At 30.8% G+C, this 6,723-nt stretch overlaps 1 long non-coding RNA gene across 1 annotated transcript; it reads left to right on the plus strand.

The window, feature by feature from the left end:
- Positions 1-2,885: 2,885 nt before the first annotated feature.
- Positions 2,886-4,577, plus strand: LOC147074536 (uncharacterized). The gene is made up of 3 exons (XR_015070202.1): positions 2,886-2,951; positions 3,342-3,547; positions 3,972-4,577. It is a non-coding gene; the product is annotated as an uncharacterized LOC147074536 (long non-coding RNA).
- The last annotated feature ends 2,146 nt before the right edge of the window (positions 4,578-6,723 follow it).

Genomic DNA, 6,723 nt, shown 5'->3' on the forward strand with positions numbered 1-6,723 from the left:
TAATCTGGGTGACGTTAAATATTTATGTAACATTTTATATTTTCATGTTTTACACACAGTCAGCTTTTTTTAAAATTTCTTGTCATCTTCCATTTTGAAATGAGCTGTCACAGCAGTGACCACCACTATTGTTGCCATGCTTACTGAAATTTCAGTCCGACCATGTCCTATCCTAATAAGATCATATGGGCCTCCACAGAGTAGAGGTTTGTTTAAACAAATTTTGTTTTTTTTACGAGAAATGGATGTCAGCCACTTGCTCAACCTATTAGTTCAATACCCTGACTCATGCACAAAATGAAAAACAACATGTGTACTTGCCAGACCCAGGATTCGAACCTGGGATCCACGGCGTATTAGTCAAACGCTTAAGCCGCGCGGCTACCATGGGCGTGGTTCACATTTATTACAGAGCTGCAAAACACTTCATCACCATTGTTGCTATGCTTACTGAAATTTCAGTAGATCTGCTAATATTTAATATTGTATAAAGGTCAAATTTGCGTAAGCTTTTCGAAGATACTTGTGAGATTATAAGAATACCACGGATTGAAGGCTAATATATTTTTTATTTAGGTAAAGTGTTGGTTTTTATATCTTCACTTTTTAAATCTACTGAATATTAAAAACTGCATCTGAAAACACTGCAAAATACTATTTACTAAAAACTAATCGATGATAAAAGATAATTTATTGATATTAATTTTTATAAAACATCTTTTATAAAAGATTTTATAAATCATTCTTCATAAAAGATATTAGTCAAAGATCTTCGACATATAAAAGACGCCAGTGGAAACTAACAACTTCCTCATTATGAACCCATTCTTCGAGATGAAGCCATCTTGCAAATGAGCAAGAGAGACAGTGAGTTCGACTATATCTTCATTGATGGGGAATATATATTCCAAAAATGCATGGTACTTAACCGATTCAATACTGGTAATGCAGTTCTACGTCGTTTTTGAGAGATCCAATCGGGCGGATCAACAACTACGTCTAACAGATGTCAGATGACAAAATTTATTGCAGAACCAAACTGGAATGGAAAGTATATGGGTGCTTTAATATTATCTTAAAAATAGCCTTCAATCGGACGTAAAGCATAAACTACCAGTGCTCACGTATGCATGTAAAGTATGGACCTTTAATATTAGAGAAGTCAAAAACTACAGGGTACCGCAGAATGGCATGGAAATGAATATTTTCGGCAAAATCTGGTAAAAACATTAAACAAATCAATGGATTAGAAGGCAGACAAGAAGTCGCAATATGATAAAGATTACCAAGCTTTACAATGGCAATGTGTAAGACATGTTGCTAAGTGAGTGGACAACCACTGGATAAATGCAGTCATACCCATGGGTTACTAAACGATCACATACATACACGCCGTAAAATTTGCTAAATCGATGAACTAATTAGATTTGGCAGATGTTCGTGATAATAAAGAACCAAAGACCGATAAGAGTGGAAGATGCTAACGAAGGATTTAATTAAATTAGTCTTCATTCATTTATCAGCCTTGATTCATATATTATTATTACGTTAACTATATTAAATTGATGACAATGATGATGATGTATTCATCATGAGTTCACATTTATTATGAAAATTAATCATTACTCAGTATTCTTTACTCAGGTCATAACCTTTAATTTTAGTTTTATAAGGTAGGTAGTATATTTTTTCATTTAAAGTAATATGATCACTGTAAAATAGGTAGAATGTACTAAATAAAATCTAAAATTCATATCCTGGTGATGAGTCAAGTATGATATCGAATATCGAAAATTACTTCAAATAAACTTAACGTCAAAAACTTAAAACCTGAAAGTCATTCAGAGCCAACTGAAGAATACACGGCTGCCTGAGTAAGGGGATGAGAAAACAGAGTACGAACTAACTTCATTATGTAGTTAAGTGTAAGGGATGATTCTGATTTTTTCGTTATAATATAATAAATCAGGCATAGTAGAACCTACTTTTACATTATTATATATTATTATATTACATATTATTATATATTTGTATCGATTTATCCATCTATCTGCTACTCTCTCTGATGCACGAAAGCGTCTCTGTTGCGCGATCACATAAGTAGAACACGCACGATGCATCACTCACATACGCGCTGCACTTAATCACTTAACCATATTGGTATTCAAATCTATAGTTACCATAAATTTATTTGCTTATGTTGTAAAATATAGTATTGTTGTTAGCTAAATAGTATTATTGAGGGGTCTAGGACGATTTGGCACCGGACAACTGGACGCCATGGAATTCGAAAATAAATAGACGTTAGGTACTTATAGGTAATTTAAAAAAATATATTTAATATTATTATTTATATTTAAATGATTATATTATGATTTAATAGTTGGTGAGAATGTAAATATGAAGACGTAAATAATGTTTTAATCGTACATATGTTTAAGGGCACACATGCTTACCTAGAGTTTCTGTTTTTTCATTTAAAGTTGAACTATGACATTGAATACTAGGTATGATTTTTAAAGTGAAAGTGATATTATGTTACATCTCTTTTACGCATGCTAATATGATTAAAAAGTTTTTCTTTCTCTTTCTGTCACATTCGAATTTGATTACCAAAGTTTAAACATTTACTATGCGTATTAGCTGACGTGCTTCGTCGTTTACAAATTATAACATGAATTTAAAAAATATATGTATTTATAATATTAAATATATTTTATAATGTACACAGATTTTTTTAACAACTATATTATATATACTTTTATTTATTTGTCGCATATTCAAAATGTTCTTGCTATATTAAAATCTTTTTTTTAGCCGGCCAAGTAAATCCGTATTTTTGGCCATAGACTAATAGAAAAAACTCTCTGCTGTCAGATTATGTTGATAGCAAATTGCAAGATACCTAACGAAGGAATTGTGTTTTATATCAGGAATAAGAAACACTATCTGTAAGTACAATATTATGTTATTTATTACTGTAGTAGTATTCTGTGTGTTTTGCATATATTATTCAAGTGTTAATTTATTGTTTTCTTAGTCTACACATACTTTCAATGTTTCATAATTCCGACTACTTTTTTTGAGGTTAGTTGCGTGGTTAGTTTAGAGGTTATTGCGAGAATGCCTGTGATTTCATATTTATTTGTTTGATATAATCTAAGGCGTTCTAGTTGTTATTAAACATGTTACCTACCTGATTACTTTATTTTAGTTAATCAATCTTTTTTGATGCTTTGTATTATCACTAATCCGTTTTAATTACCATTCTTCAAACAGTCGCACACTATAAAAGATTAAAAATCACACTATTAACAGTTCATATGTTATGTTTTTTGCAGATGGAGAAAATGTCTACCGAGATCTTTGCTTGTCGACGGTTTCATATGAATAAGATGGAATGAAATAAATCTTTTAATTAATAATGAAATAAATCCGACTTTCGGCGTAGGATTCGAACATGGCGTGATTCATATAATATTATTTATGACGTAGACCATCAAGCATATATACCCATTTTATAGATTTAATAGTACAATTACAAAAGGTAAATATAAAGTGACTAATGTTTGTAACCTATAGCTATATCTATCTCGCATACATATTTAAAAAATAAAACAATTTTATAATTACATTTTTGCACTAAATTTATTATCGATAATGATATAAAAGTTGCTAAATTGATTCATAATATTATAAAATATAATATAATTTTGCATATCAGTTACTTGTATCATATCAGGTATGTCATTTGGTAGAGCTTACTCTCCAAGTCTTTTCTTTTTCATCCTCAATATCACTTTGATATTAGAAACATTGTCTTTCTAACACCATTTCAAAGACTTTAAGTTTTCTAGATGCTGTATATTAATTCTTCTCTTCGGCTATATCTGCATCTTAGTTGCAGCATATGGATACAATGCGGCGCCTCCAAGAATCTCTGTCACTCTAGTTTTTTTGCATCGTTCCAGGTCATACTAGCAGCCCGTAACTCCGCCAGATATGCTATATAGATAGTATTTAGAGGCCATCCAGGACGCCGGAATCCGGTTGGCTTGAAGAACAGGCAAACCAGATTGGGATTCTCTTCAGGCACTCGCAGCACGTGGCCGGGCCAGGTACAAAGTTGCGTATTCACTCTCAACGTGATGCGAGGCTATTTGGTGCGTTCTTTTATCTCCCGTTACTTCTAAAATTACCGCACACCCAGTATCCGTCGTAAACATCTGTTCTCGAAGCTCAGTATACGGTTGCTCGGAGCCTTTGTAAGGTGCCATGACATAAAAACTAGTAAGATATTTAAAATAGCTGCTAGAATGAATACATTGTTGAAAGGAAATGAAAACTGATAATATGATATATCAATTAATTTGTCCATCTGAAGTTGTAGATATCAGTTAATAATTATGTGTTATACCAGTAATTAAATGCTGACTTCAAATGAAAATTGACAATTAAATATTGAAATAATATATTACCAGTTTTGATTTTTTTAAGTACTATACTATATCCATGGTTCATATTACAATGTCATAGTAAAACTTAGAAGAATAAAATATGTCGTAAGACGAAATCAATCTTGGGGTTTTAATATAAGTTAAATAAATAGTACACAGCTAATTTGTTATTACTTTGAATACATGCCATGTCTTTACATCAATAAAAAACAGAAAAACAATTTAATAATGTATAAATATTTATATAAGACTTAACAACGTCTAGTTAGACATCTAGTTAGACACGATGACCTCCATTTAATTTCCTCTTATTTTAAAATTCACCAAGATATATCCTAATAAGTAGGTAAGTATATTACATTTGTACATATAATAAGTAAATCAAGTACTTAACATAAATAATTATACTGTAAAATTAAATTACAATTGAAGCAGTATATATGGACCCCACAGAGTAATTAACAATATAATAATTTATATAATTATATCGGGTATATACTATATTGACACATTTTAATGAAGTCTATTTTTCTTGGTACCTACGTTCAATGATAAATGTTGTTTTATATTGTAACATAAACAATGGTAATATGCATTGATCTTTCTGATTTTTAAACTGTGATATCTATTTTATATATCTATTGATTTCTATGTGTATTATTGATACATTATTTATTTCAAATACAATAATTTCAAAACTAACAGTAAATAATATATAGAAAGCGTCATGTTGTTTAGTTGGAAAATCTACTAGGAAATTCCATCCAATCCAAATTCAATTTTTACCAGGTGGGTACTTGTAGGTCAGTTATTTTTGGAATAAAATGAATCCCTTAAAAAATATGAAATAAGAATAGAATGATAAATATTTGTGAAAATTTACCAAATCAACATGTTTAACGTGAATATTTTCACACTAAAATGATAAATATTGTTAAGAAAATATACACAAACAGTTCATTCAGAAGTTATGACGTTTAAAAGATCCCGCGAGTTAACTCGTGCGTGGCACTGATCAGTTATGAGGTGATATCAGTTATAATCATTTATGAGGAATGGTTATAAGCCATTGGCACAACCAATTTGGTTTTTGACCTTGAGAACAAAATGTACTTTTTACACGGAACCAAAACTCACGGCTGCAGAGACGAATGCTTATACAAAATATGGCACAGTGGAATCGCCAGCAAGATCTGCAGGTATCATTATTTAGATGTAAGTATACATATTATTTTGAATTTCATAAAATTACACTCGTTCTGGGTGTCTCGTAACAGTAAACTATATTAGTAAATTAGATATATCTTGATGAACTATAAAATAGTGATGTAATATAGACTTGTTGAAAATATATTAAGCATAATAAAATTTAAAATAAAAATTTAGAAATTCAGCCTTTCTGGTTCTCTAATATTCATAGATCTACTGGTTCTGGGATCTACTATTTCTGGCAGTAGACAATTCATATAAAAGTGATATATCTTTTTTTCAATCTTTTCAATCCAAAATGTCTCGTCTTTTTTGATTAATTCTATTTTAACAGGAAAATTATGTCCCGTCCAAACTCCAAATAAACAGACATCTTTCTTAGTAATATGAAGCTGCCCCTGAATCTGGAAGTACCAATCGTGATTTTTATCTATTACCATATTCCTGTCTTTATCTACTTTCCAAAATTTAATTTTTTTCTGTACAATAGCTTCATCTGCACTTATTCCAGCAGCTGAGAAAGGACATTTTATTTCAATAATTGTATCATCATCGCTGATGCCATCTGGCGTTGCACCGATAAAATCATACACATCATCGATAAACAATCCACATCTCTCAATCTTAATCCGTTCTTGTACACTAAGCTGTTGTAAAGCTATTGATTTATTTTCTTTACCATATTTTACCGCTTTCACGTTGGCTAATGATTGGCTATATAATAAACGTTTTACCAAAGGCCCAAATTTTGTATTTTCTCGCCGCTTACACACCTTACCAAAAACAGAGGCAGTAAGAAGGTTTCGTCGCCTTTCTAGCCATTCTGCACATTCAGATTGTAATACGGTGCGTCTTTCTATATCCCTCCTCTCATAGTTTGTCAGTTTGAGTTTTTTCAAAAAAGTTTCTTTTAACAATTGATATTGATTTTTGTCCATATCAGGTTTTTGGCAACTCTCTCCATAATCTGGATTAGATAAAGGAACAGTATGTATTGGTTTTCGCCAAGATTTTCCTATTTTTTTTTTATTTATTTTCAACCTTCTTGATTCTAAGC

The sequence above is a fragment of the Rhyacophila brunnea genome, unplaced genomic scaffold (assembly GCF_057557595.1).
Source record: "Rhyacophila brunnea isolate RB1 unplaced genomic scaffold, BYU_Rbru_1.0 scaffold_16, whole genome shotgun sequence".
NCBI lineage: Eukaryota > Metazoa > Arthropoda > Insecta > Trichoptera > Rhyacophilidae > Rhyacophila > Rhyacophila brunnea.